Here is a 14,948-nt window from a genome sequence, read left to right as displayed (position 1 = left end):
GGGAGCCTGGAGCCTGGAGCGGGTGGGGAGCCTGGAGCCTGGAGCGGGTGGGGAGCCTGGAGCGGGTGGGGAGCCTGGAGCCTGGAGCCTGGAGCGGGTGGGGAGCCTGGAGCGGGTGGGAGCCTGGAGCCTGGAGCGGGTGGGGAGCCTGGAGCGAGTGGGGAGCCTGGAGCGGGTGGGGAGCCTGGAGCCTGGAGCAGGTGGGGAGCCTGGAGCCTGGAGCGGGTGGGGAGCCTGGAGCCTGGAGCGGGTGGGGAGCCTGGAGCCTGGAGCGGGTGGGGAGCCTGGAGCCTGGAGCGGGTGGGGAGCCTGGAGCCTGGAGCGGGTGGGGAGCCTGGAGCCTGGAGCGGGTGGGGAGCCTGGAGCCTGGAGCGGGTGGGGAGCCTGGAGCCTGGAGCGGGTGGGGAGCCTGGAGCCTGGAGCGGGTGGGGAGCCTGGAGCCTGGAGCGGGTGGGGAGCCTGGAGCCTGGAGCGGGTGGGGAGCCTGGAGCCTGGAGCGGGTGCGGAGCCTGGCGCGGGTGGGGAGCCTGGAGCCTGGAGCGGGTGCGGAGCCTGGAGCCTGGAGCGGGTGGGGAGCCTGGAGCCTGGAGCCTGGAGCGGGTGGGGAGCCTGGAGCGGGTGGGGAGCCTGGAGCGGGTGGGGAGCCTGGAGCCTGGAGCCTGGAGCGGGTGGGGAGCCTGGAGCCTGGAGCGGATGGGGAGCCTGGAGCGGGTGGGGAGCCTGGAGCCTGGAGCGGGTGGGGAGCCTGGAGCCTGGAGCGGGTGGGGAGCCTGGAGCCTGGAGCGGGTGGGGAGCCTGGAGCGGGTGGGGAGCCTGGAGCCTGGAGCGGGTGGGGAGCCTGGAGCGGGTGGGGAGCCTGGAGCCTGGAGCCTGGAGCGGGTGGGGAGCCTGGAGCCTGGAGCGGGTGGTGAGCCTGGAGCCTGGAGCGGGTGGGGAGCCTGGAGCCTGGAGCGGGTGGTGAGCCTGGAGCCTGGAGCGGGTGGTGAGCCTGGAGCCTGGAGCGGGTGATGAGCCTGGAGCCTGGAGCGGGTGATGAGCCTGGAGCCTGGAGCGGGTGATGAGCCTGGAGCCTGGAGCGGGTGGGGAGCCTGGAGCGGGTGGGGAGGAGTGGCAGGAGCGCGTCACCGCGGGCGAACGCCGATGGCGGCGCGCGGGAACGTCACCACGGCGCTCGTGCCAGGCTAGGTGCACCCTTGAGGCCACGTGAAATGCCGAAGGCTCGCTGCCTTCGGCAGGTCACGGGACAGCCCCGGGTGCCATTGGTTAACCGAGATGACCGCCAAAGGCACCAGCTGTGTGCTAACTTGCAGAGTTTTAGCTGCCTGGCGCTCCGCTCGTTGTTGTGAGCGTCGCCCCCCCCCCCTCTGCCCTCCATCGTTGCTGGAGGGCGACTGCCTCCAACTGCCCAGCAGCAGCAGCGGCAGCAGCGGCGTCCTTCACGATCCGACACCGCTGGTTACAGTCTTTGGCAAGTCCACTCGGCTCCATCTCTTCTCGAGCCCGTGCCGCGACCAGTTAGCCCCCCCTGCATGCGGCGAAACAGAAGCTGCTTAGGCATGGGGTGGCTGGGCATGGGGTGGCTGGGCATGGGGTGGCTGGGCATGGAGTGGCTGGGCATGGAGTGGCTGGGCATGACCCAGCCACCGTAGCCTCGCCTGCCGCAGGAGCTCACCGACGGGACTTTTGAGTCCAAACCTCAACAACAAATCCTGCCTCGTTAAAACCCAGGCTGGATTGTAGGCAGGCTAACCTGAAGGTTGCAAACCGGTGCAGACATCCCTTCAACAAACATAATGCACGTTTCGCAAACTGAAACAAGGGACAGTTATAACCGTGGCAGAGAATACCTGGGGGGTTGGGGGGAAGCTTCGTGTTGAGCGATTGGCCCGCTCGTTTTCACACAGCGGCGTTTGGCGGCTGATGAGAAGACAATGCCGCCCCACCGACTCGGATAACTCCTCGACCACTCGACCAGACCGGAGCGGGTCGTCAGCACACCGCTGCACGGACACTTCTCCACGCTCTTCCACAACTGCCTCGTCAGCGGTGGGGGGTGGAGGTGGCGGGACTGGTTGAAGACACACCCATGGCAGGTGTTTTGTTTTTGTGGAACTGATGTGGAAAGGGTGGAAAGGGCTCCCCCCCACCCCATCATGGACGCACGCCCACACGTGCTCTTAATTCGCGAAATGAATGAGCAGCCACCAATTGCAGGGCAATGGTCCCTGGTGGAGCCGCGCTGAGCTCGCCTGTGATTCATCGCACGTGCATCATTGTGCGCGCTGTGGCATATGGGAACCTAATAAACCATTTTGGGTAGCCGCGTGCGTTTCGTTATTATGATTCTAAGTGAATGCAACGGTGATCAGAGGCGTGGGGTTCGACAGCGGTGGTTCGAGTTCGATTCCCGCTCACGGGTCCGGCCATCGGTGGCGACGACTGTAATGGCAGAGCCATTGACCATCGCGGTGAAGTATGGCCAACACCCCCACGTGGCCACACGTGGGGCTGGCAGCTGTAACGTGGCCACACCATGGCCCCTCTCATATCGCAGCACAACGCATTCCTCGTGGGGAAATATACAACAGCTTGGAGACGTTTCGGGCACAGGCGCCTACACAGCTATGAAAAAGGGTCATTGCCCGGCACGTCGCCTATCTATATAAAAATATATACTTCTCCTTTCAAGGGCCGCTGTTATTGACGAATGCGTGGATGTGTTTTGGTGAGATGCTGTGCTTGTGCAGCCCCACAAGCTGCAGGACGACAGCGGCGTGTAGATGGGGTGGGTGGGGGGGTGGATACGAAATGAATGTCAGAGGCCTCCCTTGCGCACAGATCGAAGCTCTCAGGTGGCCTCTGAGAGGCATCGCACGCGGCTCGCTGCACCTCGGTCTCCCTTCATCAACAGCTGCGCGTGAACCCCTCCCGCCCACCCCAATCATTCAATCCGACTTCCCACAGGGGGGTCACACCGAGCTACGGGATATTAATTACAGGGTAATTATTTTTTTGTCGTAAATCATTTTAATTACTTTCCACTGCCATTGCCCTGGGTCCACGACAGACATCCCCCCCCCCCCACCTCCCAGCGTGTTGTAGTAAAACAACCCGCTGTTGTCTCTGTGTGCTCCGTCAACGGTGACCTCCGGAGGAGTGCCACAACGACACGGAAGCTCGGTGTCGTGAAGGGCTCTCGTCGTGACGAGCAGACTCTCGACACTGGGGTGTAGCGAGCCCCTCTCGTGCTGACACCGTCACGCGCAAGAAGTGCGCAGGACGGGAACAGCGTCTCGGTGACTTTGCGAGCGCAGAGTGAGTCGCTGGCAGCTTTGCGAGGTGTCACAAGGTGATCACTTCCCACACGCAGATGCACCCTCCCTTCCCATGTCTGTCACGACACATACGTCAGCAACACTTCCCGCACTCAATTCTCAGGGTGAGCCTGCAAAAAAATCGTTTTCAGATGGCCATAATGTGAGAAGTGCACGATCATAATCATCATCAGCTGTTTCTGCTGCTGCTGCTGCTGCTAATATGATTAACATGCTGTTGCTACTGCTGATAATAAGATTTGTCTTCATGCTGCTGCTGCTGATAACGATAACTATACAGGATAATCACGAATCATTGTTATTTAAAATAGCTTCTTTTTGCATATTCTTGTATGACATTATATTTGTAGGTGTTGTCATATATTTTCGCGTTTTTTATTTGTTTATTATGTGAAATTGGCATAAATAAACATACAAATAGACAAACATAAATATCCTACTTTAAAAACGTAATGTATGTACTGTACCATACCACTCCAATCTAGAAGATTCTGTATGGGGTGATGTAAATACGTGCAGTATTTTCATGAAGTTGTACGTAGTGTTTAACGTACTGCATATAATATTTGACACTGAAATCAAGCATAGCTGAATTTCGATTTAAAGCTTTCGTGACTGCAGGGATTCATCGTCTTGGTTCTTTCGGTAAAGTCACGTAGAAGAAAAATAATAAAATAATAAAAATAAAACATAATTAAATAATTCTCACGACGTTTCGGCCACAACGCAAGCAGCCTGTCTTATTAGTTTCCTTCTACGTGACTTTACCGAAAGAACCAAGACGAACAAGTATAGCTGCTTGGTTTTTTTCCACGCACGTGATGCCGATCGCCGGACTGGAACGGTTTTTCTGCTTTCGTCGGATCGGCCCCGGACCGCCGGATGATGTTGGAAGCAGCCCATAATTACACTGGTGGACTTTTGCAGCTGCTTTAGACTAATTTCAGGGTGCTGATTCATAATCTGATCTCAGATTTGCTCTATCACATCTCATTTTTATGCTATCGGCATACCCCATTTTCATTGATTTTACCCGAAATTAACTCTGTCACTTATGATTGCAAGTTGTTGTGAGTCAGTGACTGCTTTAGTGTTAAAATATGGTGCTGTATTTTTAGCATAGTGTGTTTATAATATCATTTTATGTAGATATCCACATTTATTTAATATTTTTCCTCTGCAGTTTTTATTGAAAATGCAATATTTAATATCTCAAAAACCTGATGTGATAGACAAAAACTGATGCCAGATTTGGAATCAGCACCCCAAAATTACATTAAAACCGTTGGAATACCTTATGCCAAAAAAAGCGTGTTGACCAGTGTTATCGATGATCATCTCTAATGTTATTGACTGATGCTCCTGCTGTTGTGGAGTGACTCATGCAGCCAGCTATGGCTGCAGAGTTTGATGGTACATGTTGTTTACGTCGTTTATTGTGAAATTTCGGTCACAGTTCATATGTTCACTGTTTCATTGCTTTTATGGCTTTATTTTGGTGATTTTTGAAAAGTTTTTTGGTTGGCCATGTTTGTTTGTTGTAGTACAGAGTTAGACTGATGGCCTTAATCTAAGTTGTCTTGTGGTTGTTGTAGTTTGACTTGCATCCCACTGGGATTTGTGCACACAGTGTTGGTGTACGGTGCTTTTTATGCAATATTTTGCTGTCTTTTTTTGGATTTTCTGTTTGCACATAGTCACTTTAAGATATTTTCTTGTTCATGTTTTTGTTTGTCGCGGTTGCACCCGATTCAAGAGCCGAATGGCTCACAGGGATATACCTAATAAATGAACTTGAAATCTCGGAAAGTTGATTCGAGTCTTCACTGTTTCAAGTGGGTCCTGCGCTGAAATTATTAATCCAATTCCGAGTTTTAGTCAACATTCTGCACGTGGGAGGAAACACGAACGCGTAGAAGAAACACCTTGTCCTGCGGAGGGACCTGGTAGGAACGGTGGGTTGCTCGGTCAGTGGCCAGGGTCAACGGCGGCGTGGTGTATTCCGCAAATATGCCCGACTGTGAGGGCGGGCACAAGCCGGCGTGAGTAGGTTAAACGTTGAGTCTTATAAGGGCACCACGGGGTGACCAGCCCCTCCCCACCCAGCTCCACCCCTCCTACCCCCCACCCAGCCCCACCCTCCCCACCCAGCCCCTCCCCACCCTCCCCTCTCCACCCAGCCCCACCCCTCCCATTTTTGGATGCACGACGGACGGACGGACACAATAATCCCCTGTGGGCTGGTGTAACCAGGAGGTTCCTACCAGTAAAAAACCCCCCACAAATATCCATAGACGCGCACAGATGGGTTCTTGGACACCATTGCTACCGTGGGGCGCGTGGACGAGACGGACGACGACGATGATGACGATGGGATTGGCAGCCGGAACAGAAGGCATCCGAGGACAACTGCCGTGGATTTTGAGCGGTTTGCGTTTCGGAAGATGGATTGCGGATATCGCGGGATTGTGATGGATTTGCAGCGATGCATCGTGATGGCAGCGATGCATCGTGGCTTCCGTGGATAGGCTGCGGCAGGTGATAAGGATGAAGACCAGATGACTCGATGATGAGGACGATAATGATATTTGTTACGAATATTTTATGATGATCCTGGTTTGTGAGAACTTGGATGACTGCAGCAATCTCTCCGGAGTCGACGCCTTGTCATAGACCACAATGGCCACCCTTTGCATGGCGTTTGTTCTTTGATTTGGAAACCCATCTACAAAAGCGGAGCAATTCGCAAATGTCACAATCACCCTGTTGGCAGGTCGCCTTGCCCCCTGATTCGGTAATCCTGTTGAAGTGTGGCCCCTATTTATTTTCGAGAGGCACAATAGCGATGGCGTGTAAATTCATGCGAAACATAAACAACTCTGCATTGTAATAGGGTTTTCCCCCTTTTTCTGGCAACAAAACTGAAACCTTTTTACAAGGATTCATGTCTGCATTAACCACAATACTTGCAGTCAAAATGCAAACAAAACACACTATGACAATATATTGGCATTGTCCTTGAAACTGATTGGTCCACACCAGGGACGGCTTTCTTTTGGGCCTCGACGCAATTGGTGCTCGACCAGAGGACGCCAAAAGGCGTACAGCTCAAAGACGATGCACTATCAAAGTAATGAGGGCTCGGGGTGAGCATCTACATCATTAGACCTCCTTTGCCAGAAAAAAGGGGAAAAATTTATTTTATTATATTTTGGTACTTGCAAAGGAGGTCTCGTGATGTAGAAACTCTGCATTGCACAGTCGCGAACGACGTTTCGAGTCGGTGTCGTTTCTGCTGTGTCCAGAAACGTCACCTATTTGTAGCAGACAAGGGCCATTTCCCCCCAAAAAACGTCTCCTTGTTATTTATCTAAATATTAAAATTTTCATTTCAGGCGATATTGTTCACGAATGTTTGTGAGCTTTTTTGTTTAACATTCCAAGTGCGTGTGCTGTGCCAGGCAGCGCGCTGTGCGTAGTATCGGCCACGAGGGGGCAGTGCCCGCTGTGCCCCGCGCGTGGCGAGGCCTCCTCCATTCCCACCGAACGGAGTTGGTGGCATTGCAGGGAAGGGGTCTCGCGTTGAAGACGAAAAATATATAATAATACTGTAATGATGATGAATTTGCGTATAAGTCAACGATTCAGAGGCGCGGAGCCAAACTCAGGGCTGCTCGAAAGCCTGACCCAAACTCACCTGGTATCGACAATCAAGGGTATTTCCCTGTCCACAGACGACCTGCTTGTCAGTTTTAGTTTCCTTATTCACCAAAGTTCCTGTACCTGACACCATCGCAATCATTGAAGATTTGGTTCATCAAGGACTGAACACTGAGGTACTCCCACTGGTGAGACACTGCTTAACCAAAATCGCTGTCCGTGGTGCTAACGTTAAGAAAAACCGCCACTTTTGTCAAATTTTCTTGCTGTGTTTTTCACACCTGATGATGATTGCTTGTGTTGCAGTCGAAACGTCGTGAGCATTTTATTGTTTTATATTTTTATTATTTTATTGTTTCCCTTCTACGTGACTTCACCGAAAGAACCAAGAATAATTAGAGATAGAAGCCTTTACATGTTTCTTAAAGGTCCGAGTGCATTCGATGTTGCGGATATGCATCGGGATATATATAGAGTTTAACACCTAGGGGGCGACAGCAGAGAACCGACGTGAGGCTGTAACAGTATAATAATGTAGTATATAGTGTAGTGTATAGTGTAGTGTATAGTGTAGTGTACAGTGACGTGAGGTTGTAACAGTATAATGTAGTATATAGTGGTGTAGTGTATAGTGTAGTGTACGGTGACGTGAGGTTGTAACAGTATAATGTAGTGTATAGTGGTGTAGTGTATAGTGTAGTGTATAGTGTAGTGTATAGTGAGTGTATAGTGACATGAGGCTGTAACAGTGTAATGTAGTATATAGTGGTGTAGTGTATAGTGTAGTGTACGGTGACGTGAGGTTGTAACAGTATAATGTAGTGTATAGTGGTGTAGTGTATAGTGTAGTGTATAGTGTAGTGTATAGTGTAGTGTATAGTGACATGAGGCTGTAACAGTGTAATGTAGTATATAGTGGTGTAGTGTATAGTGTAGTGTATAGTGACATGAGGCTGTATCAGTGTAATGTAGTATATAGTGGTGTAGTGTATAGTGTAGTGTATAGTGTAGTGTATAGTGACATGAGGCTGTAACAGTGTAATGTAGTATATAGTGGTGTAGTGTATAGTGTAGTGTATAGTGACATGAGGCTGTATCAGTGTAATGTAGTATATAGTGGTGTAGTGTATAGTGTAGTGTATAGTGTAGTGTATAGTGACATGAGGCTGTAACAGTGTAATGTAGTATATAGTGGTGTAGTGTATAGTGTAGTGTATAGTGTAGTGTATAGTGACATGAGGCTGTCACAGTGTAATGTAGTATATAGTGGTGTAGTGTATAGTGTAGTGTATAGTGTAGTGTATAGTGACATGAGGCTGTCACAGTGTAATGTAGTATATAGTGGTGTAGTGTATAGTGTAGTATATAGTGGTGTAGTGTATAGTGTAGTGTATAGTGTAGTGTATAGTGTAGTATATAGTGGTGTAGTGTATAGTGTAGTGTATAGTGTAGTGTATAGTGTAGTGTATAGTGTAGTGTATAGTGACATGAGGCTGTCACAGTGTAATGTAGTATATAGTGGTGTAGTGTATAGTGTAGTGTATAGTGTAGTGTATAGTGTAGTGTATAGTGTAGTGTATAGTGTAGTGTATAGTGACATGAGGCTGTGTGGGGTTCTCCCGTGAGCCCTCAGTGCAAGGGGAGGGTCGCGAGGCGTGGTGGTGGTGGTGGTGGAGAACCGGCGGTGAAGGCGCAATGACAGAGGCAGGCGCACATTTATTTTTTGTCCTGCTGGCGAAAGGAAGCCAAACTAGAATAATTATAAGGGTTGCTTAACGACGACCACTTAAACCGGTGACGGTTTCTCATTTAAAAGTGTTGTGTGTACTGCCCTAGACGTGTGTTTATATGCGGTAAGACCGGACACCGGTTGATTCCATTCCGTGACCAGTAATACAAAACAAAAACACCGACGTTACCACGGCACTGTTACAAATCAATTCCCGACACGCAAACGCAGATGCCAATTGTGGGACTGTCCGTGCCACAGGTGGCAACCACATTTGTTGAGCAGAGAGGCACGGATGTGTTGGGCTGAAAGCACAAACAGACGCAGCGACTCCCCCGGGGATAGGATGTGGCTATAGTTCATTATCAGCGTCAGCCATGGTTAATCCACTGCTCGATGAATGCCTGCCCAATCCGTCACCATCTCCACACGGCCGTGCGATGTTAAGGGTTCATCTCACTCCTCCTGCACGAGCTGATTGTGGTTGCTCCATCTCCGCAGTGGAGGGCTCTTGGGCGCAATCCCTCCCTTGGCTACCACTCCGTGGTTAGTCTCGACCACCGGATATCATCATCATCACCACACCTCAGAGTCGAGACGTGTCCTCCCGAAGCCCCCTTTTTATCCATCGGCAATGCGATGCCTTCACCCTGCGCACGTCATTTAAACACATTCCTGCTGCGGAGGAGGGAGCTGCTGGTAGGGACGTTGTTGGGTTGCTCGGTCAATGGCCAGGGTCAACGGCGGCGTGGTGTATTCCGCAAATATGCCCGACTGTGAGGGTGGGCACAAGCCGGCGTGAGTAGGTTAAACATTGAGTTTTATAAGGGCACCACGGGGTGACCAGCCCCTCCCCACCCAGCCCCACCCCTCCCACCCCCCACCCAGCCCCACCCTCCCCACCCAGCCCCTCCCCACCCAGCCCCTCCCCACCCTCCCCTCCCCACCCAGCCCCTCCCCACCCTCCCCTCCCCACCCAGCCCCTCCCCTCCCCACCCAGCCCCTCCCCACCCTCCCCTCACCACCCAGCCCCACCCTCCCCACCAAGCCCCTCCCCACCCTCCCCTCCCCACCCAGCCCCTCTTCACCAGCCCCTCCCCACCCTCCTCTCCCAGCCCCTCCCTCCACACCCTCCCCTCTCCACTCAGCCCCACCCCTCCCATTTTTGGATGCACGATGGACGGACACAATAATCCCATGTGGGCTGGTGGAACCAGGAGGTTCCTACCAGTATTATCGGTGTGCTCCTCCCCTGTCGCCCAGGCTAATCACCAGCCTCTCCATGATCCCCCCTGCACGTTCAGGACTTCGTTTCGTTGTCGATGATGCGGGCACAGCTGGGAATGTTCTCTTCCGAGCCCATTCATAGCAGGTAATACGCACTGCTTGAGATTACCCAAATCCAGACGAGTTATCAGATCACGTTATCGTTCAGACGCAGGTGGTGGTATTTATTTCAATGATCACATTAACACAAACTCAACGCATCCGTCAACATTAGCGATATGAGCTCTCCAAAAGGGCCCATCACGTTCATGTTGTGCTCTGCGTGTATTGCCTTTTCATCGTGGTTGTAGTCCTTGAATGATCGATTAAAGTTTACAAAACCTGAAGCGTTTCCCAGTGGTATCCTTTCAGCAAGGATACCCTCCTGTTCCGTCGACTTGGTCGACCTGACCTTCGTGTTGCTCGTATTTATATCTCCGTGTCCCCGCTTTGAAGCCGTCTGTGTTTAATCATGCAATCATTTCCTCTCCTCCATTACCATCGGTTAGCACGACTATCTGCGCCTTCACGACGGCTGAGTGGATGCATCGTCTACAACAGCAATTCACGGCATATTCATAGCCCGATTTCTCGCATCTTCCCATTTCTGTCGCCACTGTTGCTGTTCATCTTTCACAACCTCGTTTGTGTGGCGTTAACGATCCTATCGTTTTTAATGACATCTGCAATCATGTTTGTGTCACGTTCACTACTTTATAGTAGCTGGTTATGAACTAGTTTACCAGACTGTGTGATTCTCATGCCATGTTCGTAATGATCGTGATGGTGATTTTCGTGGTTTCAGACGTCACTTTCTCCTGTTTTTGTTTACATTTCACGGGTTATTTTACCCCTCAATGAGGAGTGCACCGTTGATTACAATTGCACAAGATCACCATGATCTCTCATATCCAGCAAGGCGGCCTTCATTCAGCAGTGCGTGGACCATGCCTCATGATGATTGTGTTGTTGTTTTATTCAGACATCAGTTTCATTCGTAAACAATAATTGCTTTCCCCACTCTGCGGGTGAAGTCGTAATTGTTTTTACGAAGCTGTTCAAACTGATAACACATCAACTGCTTACGCAATTTATCTGGATTATAAGACGCAACTTTTGCCCCGTTTTAAAGCAAACGGTTCGGGGGTGCGTCTTGTAATCCGACACGCGCGTGTGTGTCTGTGTGTCTCTGTGTGTGTGTGTCTGTGTGTCTGTGTGTGTCTGTGTGTCTGTGTGTGTGTCTGTGTGTGTGTCTGTGTGCGTGTCTGTGTGTCTGTGTGTGTGTGTCTGTGTGTGTCTGTGTGTGGTGTCTGTGTGTGGTGTCTGTATGTGGTGTCTGTGTGTGGTGTCTGTGTGTGTCTGTGTGTGTGTGTCTGTGTGTGTCTGTGTGTGTCTGTCTGTGTGTGTGTCTGTCTGTGTGTGTGTGTGTGTGTGTCTGTGTGTGTGTCTGTGTGCGTGTCTGTGCGTGCGTCTGTGTGGCTGCGTGTGTGTCTGTGTAGTCTGCGTGTGTGTCTGTGTAGTCCGGCAAAACAACCTCCTACCTCCTCGCGGTACCGGACGGGCAACACTGTAGTGGGCAGTGCTGTGGGGGGAGGGCCAATGCCCATTGGCCTCTCCCCTCATGGCGTCTGTGACCACCACAGTGGCTAAACGGGGGCTCTGGACGGGTGCGAGGGGCTGGTAACCCCTCCACCTTCAATTAATTACCACGAAACCACGAATTAAACATAAACCTGTAACTAATAAGCTTGTGCCGGAGGCCCCGGGGGGTCAGGCTTTTATGACGTCTCCTGGCCAAACCCCATTTGGCGGAGCCAGGAGATTGAATCTTCACCCTCGGGGCTTCTCCAGAAACAACTAAAAACCATTGCGGATGGCCACGTGGAATATTCGAACGCTCACTGCGGAGGAGAGGCTGCCACTCCTTTGTCGGGAGCTGGACCGGTACCGCCTGGATCTCTGCGGCATTCAGGAGGTCCGGTGGACCGGTTCTGGTTCCTGCCACCATGAGGGGTGGACAGTCCTCCACTCTGGGCAGGAGACTGCCAAACAACAGAGTGTGGCTCTTCTTCTGAACAAAAGAATGAAGGGGACGTGGGAGCGTGGCGGTGAGGTGTGGGAAGCTGTAAGCCCCAGGATACTTTGGGTTCGCCTTCCCATCAACCGGAGGCGAGGAGTGGTGGTCGTGATTACTTATGCCCCCACCGAAGACGAACATCCGTGGAGGGATGCAGGCAAAGCCGATGAGTCAGATGCCTTCTATGACCTCCTGTCACAGGTGCTGGCTAAAGTGGCCACTCATCGCTTGCAGCTGGGGTTGGCATCGTCCCCCACTCCACCTGATGTCGAGGGTAAATGAGCGAGGTTTAAGACTGTGACTTATTCAGCTGCAATGGCTGCTTTGGGTACGCGGTCCAGACCTCCCCAGAAACCCTGGCTGACAGAGGAAGTGTTCAGGTTAATTGACAAAAAGCGACAGGCCCACTCTCATCGCCTACAGCATCCCACGTCAGAGAATGAGGAGGTTTACCGCAGCCTTCGCTCGGAGGTTCGGAGAGCCGTAAGGCGCTGCAAGGATGGGTGGTGGTCGCGGGTTGCTGAGGAGATGGAGTCGGCCTCAGTGGCCCGCGATCACAAATCACTATTTAACTCCATCAAAAAAGTAACCTGCAGCGCCACACCTATTACCATCATGAGGGGAAAAAACGGTGATCCAATCTCCGACCCCCAGGAACAGGTTTGCAGATTTGCTAAGCATTTCTGTGAGGTCCTGGGGGAGGGAAAATCTCTCAGCCAGGAAAACATCATGGCACAAAGTGGGGATAACCCTGCTGAGGCTGCGGTGCCTCAAATATTGGAAGAGGTCACCCCCTGTGAGTGGCTGGCTGAGGTGCCAGCTGTTGAGGAAGTACTGAAGGCGATCCGGAGTCTGAGACCAGGAAAGGCACCGGGCAGAGATGATCTCCCAAGCGAAATGCTGAGGGAGGGTGGCGTTTGTGCACAGACTGCCCTATATGACATCATAACAACAGTCTGGACCGCTGGACGGGTACCGCAGGATTGGAAGGATGCCCTGGTGGTCCCCCTCTTTAAGAAGGGGGACCGCACAGACTGTAACAACTACAGGGGCATCTCACTCCTCAGTGTGCCGGGAAAGGTCTTGGCAAGGATTATTCAACATCGCCTTGCTAGGCACGCTGAGGAGAGGCTTGCGGAGCCCCAATGCGGTTTCAGGAAAGGGCGGTCCTGCACAGATGCCATATTTTCTGTCCGTCTGCTACAGCAGAGGGGTAGTGAATTCCAAAAAGACCTACATCTCTGCTTTATTGACCTGGTCAAGGCCTATGATACCATCAGTAGGCCTGGGCTCTGGGTTGTTCTTCGTGCTTTCGGAGTCCCTGACCCTCTGCTCACGATCATTAAGGACCTTCATGATGGTGAGCGGGCCCGGGTAAAACTACGTGGCCGGGAGTCGGAGCCTTTTCCTGTACACCTTGGGGTGCGACAGGGATGTCCTCTGGCTCCCGCATTATTTAACATCTATTTCGACTGCGTAGTTCGTGAAGCCTTCAATAGCTGTACTGGGGGAATTTCCATTTGGTACAGATATAATGGGAGGCTGATCGACGCCCAGGTGTGATCAAGGGATGGCTCCCTATTGGTCAACCACGTTATGTATGCCGATGATTTGGTAATAGCTGCTCATTCAGAAGAGGAGTTGGAGACGCTGCTGCTGAGACTGGAGCGTGCCACTAAGAGGTGGGGCCTTACCATCAGCCCCACCAAAACTAAGCACCTGCCTGGGTATTTTGTACCATCGGACACTCCACCCCCACAACTCCCAATCGGTGATGGGGCAGTTGTGGAGAGAGTGGAGAGTTTCCCATACCTGGGCAGTGTGCTTATGACCGGCTCCAGTTTATCAGCGGAGGTCTCACTCCGAATCAGTCGAGCGGCAATATCTTTTCATCGGTTGCGTAACGCTGTGTGGAAGCTACCTGGTCTGTCGCTCCGCACGAAGCTTCAGGTCTTCTCGGCCACGGTCATTCCCTCCCTTCTCTACGCTTGCGAAACGTGGACCCCCCTAATGGAGCATCTTCACCGGTTGGAAACATTTAGGCTGGCCTGCCTACGATCCATCCTGGGTTTAACCAGGCTGGATTGTGTGAGGAGCTCACAAATCCTTGAAAGATCTGGGCAAAGTCCCATCGGTGAGCTCCTCCGGCAGGCAAGGCTGCGTTGGCTGGGTCATGTAGCCCGCATGCCCAGCCACCGCATGCCTAAACAGCTTTTGTTCGGCCGGATCGAGGGGGCTAAACGGGCGCGGCACGGGCTAGAGAAGAGATGGAGAGATGTGGTACAGGAGGACGTGGAGCTGAGTGGACTTGCCGATGACTGGTACCAGCGGTGTCAAGATCGGCCTCAGTGGAGGAGGCTCGTGAAGGACGCTACTGGGCAGTTGGAGGCAGTCGCCCTCCAACAACAACGGAGGGCGGAGGAGCGACGCTCACAACAACGAGCGGAGCGCCGGGTGGCTAAAGCACAGCAAGTTGGTACAGTAGGGGGCACAGGTGGTGCATCAGCCAGTCATCTCGGTCATCTCGGTCAGTCGACCCGTGGCACCTGCTGGGTCTGCCCCGTGACCTCCTGCCAGCGGGCGTTCGACACTTCACGTGGCCTCAAGGTGCACTTGGCCTGGCACAAGCGTCGTGGTGACGTCACCGCCACTTAGTGGCGAATGGCGGTTGTTGTGTCTGTCTGTGTGTGTGTCTGTGTGTCTGTGTGTGCGTCTGTGTGTGTGTCTGTGTGTGTGTCTGCGTGCGTGTCTGTGTGTGTGTCTGTGTGTGTGTCTGTGTGTGTGTCTGTGTGTCTGCGTGCGTGTCTGTGTGTGTGTCTGTGTGTGTGTCTGTGTGTGTGTCTGTGTGTGTGTCTGTGTCTGCGTGCGTGTCTGTGTGTGT

This window comes from Lethenteron reissneri, chromosome 12, assembly GCF_015708825.2.
Source record: "Lethenteron reissneri isolate LAM-NWPU_2019-01 chromosome 12, ASM1570882v1, whole genome shotgun sequence".
Taxonomy (NCBI): domain Eukaryota; kingdom Metazoa; phylum Chordata; class Hyperoartia; order Petromyzontiformes; family Petromyzontidae; genus Lethenteron; species Lethenteron reissneri.
The sequence above is the reverse complement of the archived record's forward strand: the minus strand, read 5'-3'. Positions refer to the sequence as shown.